This window comes from Procambarus clarkii, chromosome 41 (assembly GCF_040958095.1).
Source record: "Procambarus clarkii isolate CNS0578487 chromosome 41, FALCON_Pclarkii_2.0, whole genome shotgun sequence".
NCBI classification, from domain to species: domain Eukaryota; kingdom Metazoa; phylum Arthropoda; class Malacostraca; order Decapoda; family Cambaridae; genus Procambarus; species Procambarus clarkii.
The window spans coordinates 13,827,350-13,845,925 of NC_091190.1; the positions used below are offsets into that span (position 1 = coordinate 13,827,350).

General features: G+C 47.2%; 1 protein-coding gene across 2 annotated transcripts in view; it reads right to left on the reverse strand.

The window, feature by feature from the left end:
- Fas3 (fasciclin 3) overlaps positions 1 to 18,576 on the reverse strand; it is an 875,420-nt gene that overhangs the window by 116,605 nt on the left and 740,239 nt on the right. The window lies entirely within an intron of this gene.

An 18,576-nucleotide genomic window follows, 5' to 3' on the forward strand; every position in this document is an offset into this window, starting at 1 on the left:
ATGGGAGAAAACGCTACAAAGGTATAACTGTAAAAAAAAAAACACACAGGAATAATTAAATTTCCCGGATGGCTTGCCGAATAACAAGGGATCCGGATAAATGAATTCTGTATAAGGGAACACCGACGTGTATGGCTTTATATTTAAGTTAGAACTACGTCCACGGCTACTGTATTTTTCTTATTGTATTCGGCAGCAATACAACACCACAAGGAACCACTAACATACTATCTTGAGGTTATCTTGAGATGATTTCGGGGCTTTTTAGTGTCCCCGCGGCCCGGTCCTCGACCAGGCCTCCACCCCCAGGAAGCAGCCCGTGACAGCTGACTAACACCCAGGTACCTATTTTACTGCTAGGTAACAGGGGCATACGGTGAAAGAAACTCTGCCCATTGTTTCTCGCCGGCGCCTGGGATCGAACCCAGGACCACAAGTCCAGTGTGCTGTCCGCTCGGCCGACCGGCTCCCTATGCTCCATATAGCCTCCCTATAGCCATCCAGCCTTGCTTATAGGCCTGCTAAACACTCTTTGCCTTGTCCTAGACATCCTAGGTTTCTGGCCATAGTTCCTTCGCATTGATAACCCTGATGACTGTTTTCTGTGCTGGACTGCTAATAGGAGTCACGCATCGTCTATCCACCTGTGTTGAGACAATATGAACCTACCCGCCTAGCAACGCCTTGCAAGCCACAATTCTTCCCCCACATAGAGACTGTAGGAGCTTTCCTAACACCTGTGAATGTGGACCACAGTTGCCCTCACTTGTTTCTCAAACTTGTACAGTCTACCCACTGTTCCTCTCCTCCTCCTGGCCTCGTAGACGACCAACATTCTATCATTTAACACACTAATTAGCGCTGGTGTGGGAGTGAGTGCTGGGAGGCACAACCTTATTAACGCTCAGTGTTCCAGACACTGGACCCTGGACTAATTCTCCTAGACAAGACTGTTCAGTGGGTCTCAGCCTTGCCCGCCGCTGCTGCTGCTTCTCCAGACCAGTACTCCAGCACCGTAATCAACATACACCTAGAGAATAATGGAGCGTTTGTCAGTGTCTATTATTATTATTTAGCTTTGTCTGTCTGTCTTTGTGTACACTTCACTACAGTCCTGTCTCTTTACCTTTACACAGGACCTGTTTCCTTCCGTGTGTCTTGTTCGTTCCTTTACTGTTCACTGGCAAGTGAGAACTTGACGCTAACCATATCATAAGTATATATCATAAGATATCACAAGTGTCCTCGGCTATCAATATATCACAATATTGATATATCACACTTATATATAATGTGTCCTCGGCTTCACTACTCTCAGGTGTAACTACAATGAACTAATAATCAATATACAATTACTGCTACGCCAAAAATTGTTTTAAGTGTCCCAAAACATTGTTTCCGTAAAAATAAATCCAACAATACAGTTGTATCAATTAAATACACAAAATACAACTACAATCACAGGAAAGGTAACGGGATTCATTTTGGTGCCTTCATTTGATAATTACTTAATTATAGTTATCTGATATGCACTTTACGACTTTTGTCTGTTCCATTTCTTGAAAATTTTATTTTACTTTTTATCCAGAAGCTCCCGCCAGCTGTTATAGGCCTGTACTCACCTAGCTGTCCTTGCGGGGGTTGAGCTGTGGCTCTTTGGTCCCGCCTCTAAACCGCCAGTTAACTGGTGTACAGGTTCCTGAGCTCCTCGAGCTCCATCATATCTATGTGTCTATGATTGAGTGGGTATTGGGTTTTATCTTGAGATTATCTTGAGATGATTTCGGGGCTTTAGTGTCCCCGCGGCCCGGTCCTCGACCAGGCCTCCACCCCCAGGAAGCAGCCCGTGACAGCTGACTAACATCCAGGTACCTATTTTACTGCTAGGTAACAGGGGCATAGGGTGAAAGAAACTCTGCCCATTGTTTCTCGCCGGCGCCTGGGATCGAACCCAGGACCACAGGATCACAAGTCCAGTGTGCTGTCCGCTCGGCCGACCGGCTCCCCCTGGGTGGTTATAGATAGGAGCTGCCTCGTATGGGCAAATAGGCCTTCTGCAGTTACCTTTGTTCATATGTTCTATGCACCTTGTTGTATTCACCTAGTTGTCCTTGCGGGGGTTGAGCTCTGGCTCTTTGGTCCCGCCTCTCAACTGTCAATCAACAGACATGTGTGAGTACCTTGGTGCATGCATAGATTCCATTCACCTCACCTTGATTCACGCATAATTGTACTCCCCCTGAAGCGACGGTAACTGCCGTTCCAGAGACGATGGGCAGTTTGGCCAAAATATTAGCGCGGTATAGAGGCATTTATCATTTAAATTGACACGATGCGCAGCATAGCGGCGCCGCCTCCCATAAAATCTTATATATCCGTTATGGTGAAAATTCTGCTCACGGATATATTGTAAAATTCTCCCCGAAATTGCCGGCCGGGTAGTATGGTAATTCTGATTACATTTTTTCGCCGGTGGAAAAACAAATGTTCAAAATATTGAACACGATATGAAGGGAATGCACACAGGAGACAGCATAGATATGAACTCCCCGGGTGTTGGGTTGTGAACACTCTGGGATATGAATATCATGGGATATGAACACACTGGGTTATGAATATCATGGGATATGAACACACTGGGTTATGAATATCATGGGATATGAACACACTGGGTTATGAATATCATGGGATATGAACACCCTGGGATATTAATATCATGGGATATGAACACCCTGGGATGCCTATAAATACCAGGTTTGATAACAAATTATCTATTTAATCAACATATAAAAATACAAGCTTAAATTTAAATAGAAATAACCAAGTTGGCCCAAAATAACCAAGTTGGGCCAAAATAACCAAGTTGGGCCAAAATAACCAAGTTGGGCCAAAATAACCAAGTTGGGCCAAAATAACCAAGTTGGCCCAAAATAACCAAGTTGGGCCAAAATAACCAAGTTGGGCCAAAATAACCAAGTTGGGCCAAAATAACCAAGTTGGGCCAAAATAACCAAGTTGGGCCAAAATAACCAAGTTGGGCCAAAATAACCAAGTTGGCCCATATTAATGAAACCATAAGTTTCTAAGCCCCGAAATGGGCAGCTACCGTACCAACCCTGGCAGATACGTTCACCAGGAGTGGTTGGGTGTGGTCGAGTGTGGTTGAGGGTGTGGTCGAGGAGAGTGTGGTTGAGGGTGTGGTCGAGGAGAGTGTGGTTGAGGGTGTGGTCGAGAGTGTGATTGAGGGTGTGGTTGAGGAGAGTGTGGTTGAGGGTGTGGTCGAGGAGAGTGTGGTTGAGGGTGTGGTCGAGGAGAGTGTGGTTGAGGGTGTGGTCGAGGAGAGTGTGGTTGAGGGTGTGGTCGAGAGTGTGGTTGAGGGTGTGGTCGAGGAGAGTGTGGTTGAGGGTGTGGTCGAGGAGAGTGTGGTTGAGGGTGTGGTGGAGAGTGTGGTTGAGGGTGTGGTCGAGGAGAGTGTGGTTGAGGGTGTGGTCGAGAGGAGTGTGGTTGAGGGTGTGGTCGAGGAGAGTGTGGTTGAGGGTGTGGTCGAGGAGGGTGTGGTCGAGGGTGTGGTCGAGGAGAGTGTGGTTGAGAGTGTGGTCGAGGAGAGTGTGGTTGAGGGTGTGGTCGAGGAGAGTGTGGTTGAGGGTGTGGTCGAGGAGGGTGTGGTCGAGGGTGTGGTTGAGGGTGTGGTCGAGGAGAGTGTGGTCGAGGGTGTGGTCGAAAGGAAGAGCTTGTATACAAAGGACCACAGTTGCCTCCCGGTTGGAGGAGGAGGAAGAGTTGGCACTCCCATGGCCCTCTTATTTGTCATTCTAAACGATGAATAAGATGGGATGTTCGGGATGAGGTGAGGGAGGTCGGAATGAGGATCACTTGCTGGGGTACAGTAACATGGGAGTAGTAAAGATACAGCCTCCACGCGGGGTTCAGTAGAGCTTTAACTAAAGATTAGGTTGAAAAATCAGTGGATAAATAGGAGAGTACGTGCACGCACGCACGCACACACGCACACACACACACACGTCGCTGGAAGACAGAAGAGCTAGGGGAGACATGATCACCACATACAAAATTCTCAGGGGAATTGACAGGGTGGACAAGGATGGATTATTTAACACGGGTGGCACACGCACAAGGGGGGACAGGTGGAAGCTGAGTACCCAAATGAGCCACAGAGACATTAGAAAGAACTTTATCTGTGTCAGAGTAGTTAGTAAATGGAATGCACTAGGAAGTGATGTGGTGGAGGCTGACTCCATACACAGTTTCACATGTAGATTTAATGGAACCGTATAGGCTCAAGAATCTGGAGCCAGATTCACGAAGCAGTTACGCAAGTACTTACGAATGTGTACATCTTTTCTCTATCTTTGACGGCTTTGGTTACATTTATTAAACAGTTTACAATCATAAAATTTGCCAATCAACTGTTGTTATTTTTATAAACAGTCTCCTGGTGCTTCGGAGCTCATTAACTGTGTAATAATTGTAAACAAAGCCGCCAAATATTGAGAAAAGATGTACAGGTTCGTAAGTGTTTGCGTAACTTCTTCGTGAATCTAGCCCCTGAACACCAGTTGATTGACAGCTGAGAGGCGGAACCAAAGAGCCAAAGCTCAACCCCCGCAAGCACTCCTAGATGAGTGCACACGTGTAAAAGTAGTGGGAAATCTACTGAACTAAATTATTAGTTGAGTGTAGAGGCGTACTCCATTCATAATTTAAAAAATAAGGTATCGTAGAAAACATAGTTCAGGAGTCATTGCATTAGATAACCAGCGGCTTGAAAAACGGGTCCAAGCGCTAAAGCTCGATCCTACAGATACAAAAAGGTCAAGTACAAACAGGTGAGTACACATGTCATTAAAAACGTGGGAAAAATTGGCGCCAAATCTAAAGCGGGTCTCAGACACCGGGGCAAATAGTGCCCTCCAGGCCCACCCTGGCCCACCCAGACCCACCCAGACCCACCCTGGCCCACCCAGACCCACCCTGGCCCTCCCTGGCCCACCCAGGCCCACCCTGGCCCACCCTGGCCCACCCAGGCCCCGTGGCCTCCAGGGTCGCGTGTCGCGATGTTTACGTACGATCAGCTGGGAGAGATACGCGTGTTGCTCACGGCTCTGGCTCACTGTAATTGGCAGGTGAGGCCGCCCCGCTCAGGTGAGCCCGCCTCTAACTCAATGATGCAATGTTGCAATAAAACTTGCAGCTGAAAATATTGTATTGTGTTGACAGAAACGGTGGTGTCTGTGTGTTTTGTGCTAGAGGTGTGGGTGTCGCAGTGTAGTGGTGACGCTCTAGCTTGTTGAGAGAGGCAAGGAGAGGCAGTAAAAGAGGGAATAGGAAGTGTATGAGAGGAGAGACAAAACAGGAGGAAGAGGGAGAAGAGTCAACCTTAAACCTTAGGTATAGGACGGTTAGGGTTATACATCACCGTCATCTTCCAAGCTCACCTTTCCCATCCCATAAGACAACATTATCATAACCCTTGTAGTGAGTTCTGTGCTCTTTGATTCATTGTCTGTCTGTCTGTCTCCTCTCTCTCTCCTCGCTCTCCTCTCTCTCTCTCTCTCTCTCTCTCTCTCTCTCTCTCTCTCTCTCTCTCTCTCTCTCTCTCTCTCTCTCTCTCTCTCTCTCTCTCTCCCCTCTCTCTCACCTCCACACACACACACACACACACCTTTCATCAGCAGCACATGCTAGACCTAATTTGAAAGCAATTGGAACCTGTTAGGTTCCTCTATGATCTCTCCTTCTCTCGAATTGAGAAGTTAAATGCCAGGTTTAACAGCAATTATCTCAAGGCACTATCTGAGAGGGTCAACAGTCCTTGGTTTGTCTTACAGGGCTCTAAGACGATAGAGGCTTTTCAAAGAGCAGTTTTAAGGAGAGGCTGATATATCTCCAGCTCTAAACCCTCTATATGGTCTCTGATTAAACTATATTATTAAGACTATATATATATTTTTTAATTGTGTTTATGCATTCAAGTATCTGACTTATCATCTTAGAATTATTCTCGGTGTACTTGTTTAATCCAGCCTTAACTGTGGAACTTTGCAAGATTTACCTATAAAGAATCTTATTCTGTAACTCTTATGTTGGATGCTGCCAATCACTGTACCTGTGATATACTGTTGCTTCTGAACAGGTGAGAGCAGTGGTTTGTCTGCGGCGGTGGTGGTGTGTGTGTGTAGGGGGGGGATGCTGTATGGGAGGTATCTTGTTACTGATACGATGGTGTGGGGGATGTTGCCATGACGACCAGCGTGTGAGAGGTGGTGATTTTGTTGTTGTTGTGGTGGTGTGTGTGGGGAGGGGGGGGATGTTGCCATGGCGATCAGCTCCTACTCTTACTCACAAATGGGGTGGTCACTCACTCACACTCTCTCATCACTTGTGTAGCTCCCAACATCAAAGATAATGTTAGTCTTAACTATATCTCCAACTTCTCTTTTTCTAAACCCTTTTACTTTTTTTGTTTCACATCATCATCATCTACTACTACTACTACTACTACTACTACTACTACATCATTACACATCTACTACAGAATGTTGAACAATGTTCATTTTCCTGAGACTCTGCCATCAGTATCTCTCCTCCCCCCCCCTTCCCACACTACCTCCTTCCCCTCATTCCTTACCTCCTCCCTCACATTCCCTACCTCCTGCCCCCTCACTCCTTACCTCCTCCCCATCTATCTGCTATGGCTAACCTTTCTAACGCTTCAAATATCTTATCTAACGTTTAGAGACATTACAGTATCCGCGTATCTCCCTCCCAGTTCACAGCGCTATCCTGCACCTTTTAGTTTTTGCCTTTATCGTCACCATTCCTTTTTCCCCCCAACTTTGGTCGCGAGAGCTGTGTCTCCCTCTACCTGAGTCTCCCTCTACCTGTGTCTCCCTCTACCTGTGTCTCTCTCTACCTGTGTCTCTCTCTACCTGTGTCTCTCTCTACCTGTGTCTCTCTCTACCTGTGTCTCTCTCTACCTGTGTCTCCCTCTACCTGTGTCTCTCTCTACCTGTGTCTCTCTCTACCTGTGTCTCTCTCTACCTGTGTCTCTCCACTGGTTCTTCCTGGTTCCTGCGATATTTTCGTTCCTCTCTTCCCAGCTGTCCTACTTGTGGGTGCCAGCCTGCAATCTCTCAGAGCTTCATTGGACATAGCTATATAGCTTATGTTACTATCTGCCGACCAATTCCAGGTCAGAGGTTAACTATGAACACAGCACACACTCCAGCTTCGACGTGACCTCCTGGCTTCGGACCTGACCTACCTTAAACCTCATCAACATGACAGCATTATATAAGAACTTAAAGTGAAAAACATATGCTTATGTGACTCGTCATAAAACTGAAAGTAAGACAGGGATCAAGTTGATTCAAACGGATACAGATGAACAAATCCACAAGGGCCGTGACGAGGATTCGAACCTGCGTCCGGGAGTCAAGTCATACAGGATACGTCAAGAAATTTATAATGACGGAAAATAATGAAACATTATAACTTGACGCGGGAGATAAACGCGAACACATGCCACATGGAAGGACTCTGGATACATGTGACCTACATTAGGGCATTACACAAGAACGAAGGAAACTGGAGAAGACCTATTAACCCCCCCCCCATACGAGGCAGCTCCCATATATATATCCATCAAAACTGCCAATATTATCAGCAGTACGGTGTCCGTTTCTGTAAAAACTATTAGGAATAAAAACACCGGAATGGTTCCCTTCGAGGTCACCAGGTGCTGCACTTGGGGTTCCTCGGGGCTTAACACTCCCCACCACCACCACCAGGAGGAGTGGGGGGAGAAGGTAACATTTTGGTCCCCCCTCCCCCCTCCCCTACAACCCCTCCGTAGGAGCTTAGCGCTGACTCCCATTAGGGCAATTAGTTTGGGGCCGTGTCCCACACACCTGCCTGTGAAAGGTGACCTGACCCCAGCCAGGTAAGGTCTCTCAGGTCACCTGGAGAATACCCGCTGGACTCGACCCAACACGCCTCAACCCGTTCTCGCACTTGCTTATAGTCAATATTGGCTTATTTAATAAGTGCATACGTGACATACTATACACACGAAGGGCTGAGGTGACACCAAGCTATTCTGACCTCCCGTTCAATACAATCACAAACAACTGTTCAAGACAACATGTTCATATATCTGAACATATCACAAGCAAATGACAAGGTTGAAGATTATGCGTGATGAACATTTCTCCTGTACAGAGGTCGAGAGTCCTTGGGTCAGACTCCTATAGCCTGCCCACCTGTCTTATCTCACTTTATGAAGAGAACTCTAGCTAACTGTAGCCACCTGGCCCAATCCTACCCCAGGACTTGGCCAGGTATACTTCAGAAGGTATTATTGACCAGGTATTACTTACCATGTATTACTGGCAAGGTATGTTTGACCAGGCATTACTTGCCAGGTAAACTTGACCAGGATGGTTGACCAAGTATGGTTGAAGCAGCTGTATGGTTACTGCGGGAGTGGGTCATGATAAAAGCAAACACTTTAGACAAGAACACACAAACATAAGAACAGACAAACATGTCTGCATAAGAACACACAACCTTGCGATACACGTAGGAACACATCACTGCTACTAATGCATGTTTGGAGCCTACAACTACGAGCCTACATCTGTCCCTACTGCAACTACATCAACCACCACCTTAAGCATCTGTAACTTCTTGGGACAAGCAGCAGCAGCAGCAGGAACAACATCACCACCACCAGCAGCAGCAGCAGCAGCAGCAGCAGCAGCAGCCTCACTACAGCTCTCTTACAGTGTTACCCATATCCTAACACCACCACTACAGTTCCGTGCCAGCGGTAGCGGCAGCCGTGGACGACCATGACCATAACGACACGGCCGAGGTTCGACAGCCGGCAGAGGGCCCCCAGTCGACCACCGGATATATATATATATATATCATCTTGTTGGGGCCCCCCCGGGCCGATATCTATAAAATAATGACATGTTAAAGTCAGAGTGGTTGGGGGAGGGTATCTGGAGTGGTTGGGGGAGTTGTGGGCGGCGGGAGTGGCGGTGTTGGGACCCATAGCTCAGGCACTGTGCAATATTGTTCTCCTCCACAACAATGGTCGCCCGCCGCTATCGCCCGAGTCTGTCATCATTAATGTCCAATAAGCCCAGCTATTGTACGTGGCGGGAAAGGAAGAGCAGAAAGCTCTGCAATGGTTAGTCCTTTCCCTTTTTTCACCCACCAATCCCTCCCATCCCCTTTTTCCCGCACCTTTCTCATCCCTTTCCCTCCAATTCCAGCCCTTCCAAGCCTCTTCTGCTGCACACCTTTTTTTGTATTCGCAAATCGCCTGTTATTCTTTACAAGCGGGGGCAGAAGGCTACAAATTAAAACAACAGCTTTGTTGTATCGGTGCCAGGAAAGGAATTCTTGTGCCAGGGGAGGAATCCCAGTGCCGGGAGAGGAATCCCAGTGCCGAGAGGAATCCCAGTGCCGAGAGAGGAATCCCAGTGCCGGGAGAGGAATCCCAGTGCCGAGAGAGGAATCCCAGTGCCGAGAGAGGAATCCCAGTCCCGAGAGAGGAATCCCAGTGCCGGGAGAGGAACCCCAGTGCCAGGAGAGGAATCCCGGTGCCGAGAGAGGAATCCCAGTGCCGAGAGAGGAATCCCAGTGCCGAGAGAGGAATCCCAGTGCCGGGAGAGGAATCCCAGTGCCGTGAGAGGAATCCCAGTGCCGTGAGAGGAATCCCAGTGCCGAGAGAGGAACCCCAGTACCGGGAGAGGAATCCCAGTGCCGAAAGAGGAACCCCAGTGCCGGGAGAGGAATCCCACTGCCGGAAGAGGAACCCCAGTGTTATATATATACATGAGGGCCAGATCCCAAATTTACACAGTAAAATAACTTACTGGAATCGACTCGAGAATGGTCCAGGACGGACCGAAACGTCGTCGTCGTCCCTTCACCTTCTAGTGTGTGGTCTGGTCAACTAACTTACTGGACCGAGCGATATATAGTAGGAAATTCAGAATAGACCCGGTGAAGAGCAGAGGTCCCATAGGCACAATCAGAGAACACGCCATAAACATCTGAGACACAATCAGAGAACACTGCATAAACATCTGAGACAATCAGAGAACACTACATAAACATCTGAGACACAATCAGAGAACACTGCATCAGCGATCCAGGGCTATTCAGTGCACTCCGAGCAAGCATAAGAAATATTGCCGGAACAAAGATAAACTTCTTAAAAAGAAAAAAAAAAGACACTTTCATGCAAGACGAGTCAGACCAACCAGGTTGTGGTAGATACATGGGCCTGCGGGCCGCTCCCAGCAACAGTCTGCTGGGCCAAATTATCATAAGTCGAGCCTGGCCTTGGGCTGTGCATGGGTAGTAGGAGAACCCCCCATAACCCCCCCCCCCACTCCAGATATGATTCAGACCAGAATAAGGAAGCCTGGACAAGGATAGGGTGACCCACACCATGATAGGGGTAACATGGGCCACTTCATTCCTTCTTTCCACCCTTCCTCTCTCCCATCTACTTTTCCATTATCTACCCGTTCCGCCTACTTCCTCCCCTTCCTCGTCGAACTCTTCCCAACAAAGTGAACAAGTCACATCGAGTTACGTTAGCAAATTGACAAAGAACTAATTGCTTGGGCATCAGTGAGTTCAGGAGCACAAATTAGCAAACTGGCAACGCTCCTTTACTGAGTTTTAATTTGAATTGTTTTACTATTGTGTTTGCCTCTTGTGTTTGCCTCTTGTGTTTGCTCATTGTTGTCTTCTTGCATCTGGAGTTATCCTTATACTTTACCCAATTTTTATTAATTTATCCAGTTTTTTACTTGCCAAATATTATTTTTTTTTAAATTTCCCATTTTTTTTATCAATTCCTTTATTTTTTTAACTTCTCAATTTGTATTGGTTAATTGCTTCTTTTTTACTTTTCCCAATTTTGTATTAATTGCTTTATTTTTTTTATTTTCCCCCAATTTATACTTATTAATTCTCTTTCGTTTTTGTATTTTTTTTCCAATTTTTATTAATTGCTCCATTTTTACCTTGACTTTATTCCATATTTATTTGTATTGCTTCGTCATTTATCGGAATTCTTGGGTGGTGGGTCTCATCTTGGCGTTCACCTGTTCTCAGCCCTTATCGTCAGCCCACGCCCTCAGCCCAGGCCCTCAGCCCATGCCCTCAGCCCAGGCCCTCAGCCCACGCCCTCAGCCCATGCCCTCAGCCCAGGCCCTCAGCCCACGCCCTCAGCCCACGCCCTCAGCCCATGCCCTCAGCCCACGCCCTCAGCCCATGCCCTCAGCCCAGGCCCTCAGCCCAGGCCCTCAGCCCACGCCCTCAGCCCACGCCCTCACCCCAAGATAACACCACACATACTATCACCGGCGTAAATAAGTCCATATATAATTAATATATCTAGCAACCAGCCGATATAGTGAATCTGTTATTTACTCACGAATATTTTATATACTTTTCTGTACTAAGTAGCATATTTATTTCTCAAATATAATTGTATTTATACATTTTGGGTTTATGTGTAGCCAGGTCTAGGAGAGGTTAGGTAGGGTGTCTTGGATAAGCTGATACAGGAGGTGTTTACAGCTCATGCTGAAATATGTTGAGCAAACCACACATCAGAAGATAAGAGAAACGAGGTCGTTTCGGTCCGTTCTGGACCATTATGTCGACGACGTTTCGGACCGAAATGTTGTCGTTTCTCCATCTTCTGGTGTGTGGTCTGGTCATCAGATCTTCAGCCACGTTATTGTGACTCGTCGACTTCATGTTTTGCATATTACATAGTGAACCCGCCGGCCCTTCGATTACCAATATATTTATCTTTGTGATATTGACCCGTAGATGCGTTCAACACTAACTTGTGTTTTATCTAATTTTTATTTATTTTATATTGTATCTTTAGATCCGAGTCCCTCGACATTATAAAATATAATAATGGCTTTACTTTTGTTCCGGTAATTTCCTTTCATTCTCTTTGTTTGCCTATCATTAACGCTCCTCTTGGCAATTGTTTGCTGGGATACGGTTTAATTGTCTATCCCGACTCTCAACAAACTACTCCCGTCCCCCAGACCTCTCTTCGTCCACCAACGGGACGTTCAGCCAGCCCTCTATCCCCTTCACCTCGTCCCACGAGACAGGGACGGGGCGTGAGGGGGCTGCATCATCTTGAGGAGGGAGAGGGGAATAGGGGGATAGGGAGAGAGAGCAACATTTCGTGCCAAGAAAACACTGGAGTAGGTTGGCCCACGACGCCGCTCATCAGGGACTCTGCTATATGAGCCAAGTTACGCACCCTCCAGCTTTTTATGGCCACGCTGGCATTATTACTCCTGCCTGGGCACCCCACCCCCTGGCACTCCGGGTCTGGGTATAGGGTAGAGGGATGTGGCACTGGGTCTGGGTGGGATGACTGAGGCTCTGGCACTGTGGCGCTGAATGCACTGGATATTCAGAGCATCCAGCAAGGGTGCATGCTAATCTTCCTCCACTGAGATGGGTTGGTTGTCCATCACCCGGTACTCAGACATTTGCCGGTCGGCGTTCGACCGTGCAAGTGGTTGGGCACCATTCCTTTCCTTGGTCCTGTCCCAATTTCTTGTCCTCATTCATTCCAAGCGGTATATAGTCACAATGTATTAGTGATATCTCTCGATATCACTAATACCTCACCTTTACCTTCCAATAATACCTGGATGGTTACAGCTAGCCTCAAAACGTGTGTACTCATCTAGTTGTACTCACCTTGGTTGAGCTCTGGTTCTTTGGTCCCGCCTCTTTACTGTCAATCAACTGAAGTACAGGTTCCTGAGCCTATTTGGCGCTATCATATCTACATTTGAAACTGTGTATGGAGTCAGCCTCCACCACATCATTACTTTATGCATTCCATTTGTTAACTACTCTGACACTGAAAAAATTCTTTCTAATGTTTCTGTGGCTTGTTTGGGTACAAAGTTTCCACCTGTGTCCCCTTGTTCGTGTCCCGCCCGTGCTAAAGAGTTTGTCTTTGTCCACCCTGTCAATTCCCCTGAGAATTTTGTAGGTGGCTATCATGTCTCCCCTTACTCTTCTGTTTTCCAGGGACGTGAGGTTCAACTCCTTCAGCCTTTCCTCGTAGCTCATACCTCTCAGTTCCGGGACGAGTCTGGTGGCATACCTCTGAATCTTCTCTAACTCTATCTTGTGTTTAACTAGGCATGGACTCCAGGCTGGAGCTGCATATTCCAGGATTGAAGTGTTGTGCTACGATTGAAGTTGTGCGCTACGCATTAGGTTCACCGACCAACAAGGATTCGTTTCTCCATTCGAGTAATATATGAAAGTTAAGTTAGTTATGTGGCACATGTAGACATGATGATGTTAGTGTGCGCGGTTATCAATAATAACTTAGTGCCGTTCTCCATTCCTTTCCATAGTCTTTACGGTGTTTGCCTGTTCTCATTTGTGATCTGCAACAGCTCCGATACTGTCAGTAAAGAACGTATTAAAAGGGCCACCTCCCTCGTAGCTCAGACTGGGCCCAGGAACAGGCTGCTGCAGATCTTGCAACCTTTTTTCGAGGTTCGTCCGGTGTTTTCTCAAGTCAGGGGACCTATTCCTAAGGCTGCATATTCAAGCATGGGGGGGTCTTACACAGGTAAGACCTGCCATATATATTACCCGCACTCTCTCTTTTCTCCCGCGTTGAGCCAGGCCTCACACTGAGGTCTTAGCGAGGCTTCCTCACCAAATACTCCACCTGCCCTATGTAGAGCGCCTCATAATGCGGGGGGCTTTCTTCACCCGGATTTATGGAGTGTGCGTCGGGGATGTATACTGCCTGCTAACTCCAGGTTGCGTTCTGGCTCACTCTTCATCTTTATTTCAAGAATTTACTACACATATATTTACCTTTTACACAGATGGAATTCCGTTTTCTTTTATTTGGAAAGGAAAGGAAAAGAAAGTTAAGGGGGAGAAAGCGCCAAGCCAGTATGACTATACATCACTTAGAAGGTTTTCATTCTTATTTTTCTACCACAGACGTGGCCACACATTTACAATGCTAACCAGCATATATACATTTTCTTCTGTCCTCCATTGACAGGGTTAGAGATCAGTTAAATATATAGCTCAGGGATTTATTGAACAATCAACCACAGAAGGTGATTCGGTACTAGGGGTACGAGAACAAGGCGCTGGGGCGCGGGAACGGGTGAAGGAACAGTGCCCAACCACTCTGACCGCTTCGTATACCACCTTCCCGTGGTGCTGGGAGAGGAGATGAAAGCTTGGCGTGCTGGGACTGCGGCTAGTGAAGTTCCTCTTTGATTAACACAAAGGTGTTACATCCTGAAGGGATATAAACCCTGTGAGCACTATCACCTCCGGTTTACTGACCGAGGCGAGAGGTTTAAATCTAAACCGAAGGTTATATATGAATGTTGCGTTTGTACGACGCGAGCGGTACAGATGGTACAGCAGTGTTCCAGGGGGAGGTACAAGGGTGTTCCAGGTCCACCCTACAACTCCACTCCCTCCCCTTCCGTCCTCCCTTAAGCACCATCTCCAACGAGACTTCCCTTTTCATTCCTTCCCTCCCATCTCTCCTATCCACCCACTATTACACCCACTATGCACCCTTTCCATATATTTTCATTTCCATTTCTTCCCACCCTTTTTCCCTCCACTTTCTCTCCCCCCCCCCTTCCCTACCTTCCTCCCCTTCCCTGTTACCCCCCTACTCTTTCCTTTCCAATCTCCCTCTTCCTGTCACATTTCCCGTTTACCTTAGATCCCCTACCTTTGCCCTCCCCTTACCCTACACCCCTGTCATTATCCTCCCTTCCTTCCTTGTTACCTCGCGGCTCGGGAACAACTGTGTGCGGAGAATTATAGACATAATTAGAGACACTTCACGTCTGTTTGATTTTAGTGTTTAGGTCCACAGTCCGTAGGCAGGAAGAGCAGGGGGCGCGGGGGGCGGTTAAGAGGGAGAGAAAATAGGAATATGGAGAGAGGGGCCACGGAGGAGGGTGTAAGAGGGAGCCAGAGGGGGGGAGGGAAGGTTGTGAGAGAGAGGGAGAGAATCACTCAGTGGAATCGTAAACAAAATCATTGTATCGAGAGAGGCGGGGAGCGTCCGGGGAGGAAGGAGAGGTTAGAGATGGAGGGAGGTAAAGTAGAGATGAATGGGAGGGAGGGAGGGAGGGAGGGAGGGAGGGAGGGATGGTATGAACGGAAGGATAAGAGGGCGGAAAATGATATATGTATCTTTCCTATCAGACGACTCGATGCTAGGAAGATTACTTCAATGACATGCCACTCCCACCAGTTGATTGACAGTTGAGAGGCGGGACCAAAGAGCCAAAGCTCAACCCTCGCAAGCACAATTAGGTGAGTACACACACGTTGAAATACATGATTGTAAATACCTTTACAATCATTTACCAGTTACCTGCTAAGAGAGAACAAACTTAACTAACACTATCCCTCGTGCCAGCAAGGCGGACAGTCCGCCTACCTTTGTTACCTTGAGGTGCTTCCGGGGCTTAGCGTCCCCGCGGCCCGGTCGTCGACGAGGCCTCCTCAAAACTTACAGTTAAAACTTACATTATATTCTATATTTCACATTCCTCCACCATCAAATGGTCTGTTTTTATTCAATTGTGCCTATAAGTATCTTGCATGCTGTGAGCATGTCCTCTTTGTCTTCATATACGAACGCGCGCGTGTGTAGTAGTCTTCTGTTTGTGACAATAAGCTCTCTCTTCAACTGTTGCTTCCCATCATTCTCACTACAGGTCGTCTAGCAAATAATTACCTCCATACATATCTGCTAGTTTATCTGCTTTTGAAATTGTTGTATATAGCACTGTCTACCTCTTCGGCTACTCCATTCTGTTTCTCAATTACCCTTGTTGTGGGAATCCAGGTTGGAGACCGGACCGCGGGGCCATTGATCCCCGGAAGGGATACAAGGTAGGCAGGCTAATGATTTTCTCGCATGTCTGTCACTCGTCTGTGTTTCTTGCGTCCATTCGTGTCCTCTTGTTGTCGTTATTGTCACATTTTTATCTTTTCTATCACACAAGTTTTACTCTCTCTCTCTCTCTCTCTCTCTCTCTCTCTCTCTCTCTCTCTCTCTCTCTCTCTCTCTCTCTCTCTCCTCTTCTCCTTTCTTAGGGACGTTAGGTCTCGTTCTTTCAACCTTCCCTCGTATCCTCCTCTCACATAGTTCTGGGAGCAGCCTTGTTGCAAACTTCTGAAGTTTTCAAGTTCGGTTTTGAGTTTCTTGAGGCAAGATCTCCAGGCCACTGTGCTCCAGGGCTGGTCTAACCCAGTGGAAAGCGTTCTGAATGGCTCTTTAATGAAGTTCCTGGAGATTATCCTGATTCATCATGAGCATATGATGAATACTTCTTTGTATTCACTTATGCCTGCAAGATCATGCTATTAGTTCTTGGACCCTCCTACTACCACCTTCATCAACAACGGCAAACTACCCATTACTCATGGCAAAACAATCCCCCTTCCCCATCAACAACTTCCCTTACACCCCACGACCTACACCCCCCCCCCTCACCTGAGCCCCCATCCCACCCCCACAACAGGTGACCGGTAATTAGTCGTCGGCAACACCTGAGGCTTACAGTGTCCATGTCTTGTACATGTAAATATTTGCTGGGACCTCTGACGACTTCGTAAGTGTTTCACGTATCCTTGTGTCCTCTAAGACGCACGGTGACGCACGGTGACGCATGGTGAAGCACGGCATGTCATGTTGATTTACCGGGCGTGTGGCGCCCCCCAGCGGCTGTTGCATTATCTCTTACAGCACCGTGTGTGTGTGTGTGTGTGTGTGTGTGTGTGTGTGTGTGTGTGTGTGTGTGTGTGTGTGTGTGTGTGTGTGTGTGTGTGTGTGTGTGTGTGTCCGCCCTCAATCAAAAGTTGAGCGTCGGTCGATCCTTTGCCGCGTAAAAAGTCTCGCGTAAGATCAAAGGAAACATTGAACCATCCTTACCACTGGGGCCTTCCTCTCGCTACTGGTATGGTGGTGGTTGGTGGTGGTGGTGATTGTGGTGATTGTGCTGGTGGTGGTTGGTGGTTGGTGGTTGGTGGTGGTTGGTGGTGGTGGTTGGTGGTGGTTGGTGGTGGTTGGTGGTGGTTGGTGGTGGTGGTTGGTGGTAATATTGGTGGTGGAAACTAGATTTTTATTATTTTATAAACTTTAATAAACAACAATTCAAATTTTAATATCTCCTGAGGGCAGTGATTACCAGATTTCGTGAGTGATTATGTAACAAGGAAGTTATTACCTAATGCATACATCTCTCCCCAGGACGCCTGCCATAAAAGCAGCTACAGTAATCATTCTCGACAGCACCGCTCCTGTGCCAGGTAAGTCCACTACGGGCTCACCATAGCCCGTGCTACTTGCAACTTTTTTGTTCCTAGTAACTGAATCTTAAACAACAACATTCTCGCTCACTACTGAAGAGGATCCCAGGTTGAGATAGAAATATATAGTCTACATTTCCTCGTGTTTTCAAAATAGCGGGTTATTATTTTCATAAATTAGTGTTCTTCCTACACTGTGTTTTTCTTTGCCCCTGGGAGCTTCCTACTCCTGGGTTCTTCCTTCCATCCTAGGGGTGATGTCATCTCAGGGTGCATCTCCCCTTCACTTGGATGCCTCCTCACCTTAATTCAACCCCCCCCCCAGTAAGGCTCCTCCCACGACACAATCAGATCCCATCATAAGTGGGTGACATCACCTGACATCGATGTCAGGTGATGTTCGGAGCTTAACAAAGCACACGTAACATCAGCCAGGGGGGGGGGATGATAAGTTTGGATTATGAGAACCTTCAGATCGCGGGATTCCACTACAATGCTCCTAATTGTCAAATCACCTGTGCTTTCCTGCCTGAGTACTTCTCTGTGTGTGTGCGTGTTGGTTTCGGGGATCAACGTCCTCGCGGCTCGGTCTCTGAGACCGTCTCCAAGTAATTAAAATGTATTCTCAATAAGGAGACGAGAGAGATCATATAAAACACACTTGGAAGATATTGAAAGGTCAAGTAGAAAAATATATGCACCATAAAATAACTAACAGGGAGTCAAAGAGACATCATCAAAGACACAATACTCGTATGAAATTCCACCCAGATGAGCCACAGAGACGTTAGAAAGAATTTTTTTCAGTGTCAGAGTAGTTAATAAATGGAATGCATTAGGAAGTGATGTGGTGGAGGCTGACTCCATACACAGTTTCAGAGCCCAGTAGGCTCAGGAATCTGTCCACCAGTTGATTGACAGTTGAGAGGCGGGACCAACCAGGTTGTAGTGGATAATGTGGGCCTGCGGGCCGCTCCAAGTAACAGCCCTGTAGATCAAGCTATCACAAGACAAGTTAGGTCCCAGGTCGGACTTGTAGAGTTGAATAACTCTCAGCTTCCTACAGGTAAATGAACGGGGAGCTTTTATACTGTAATCTACAGAAGCTGTGACGAGGAGAATGATGACGGGTGTTATCGTACC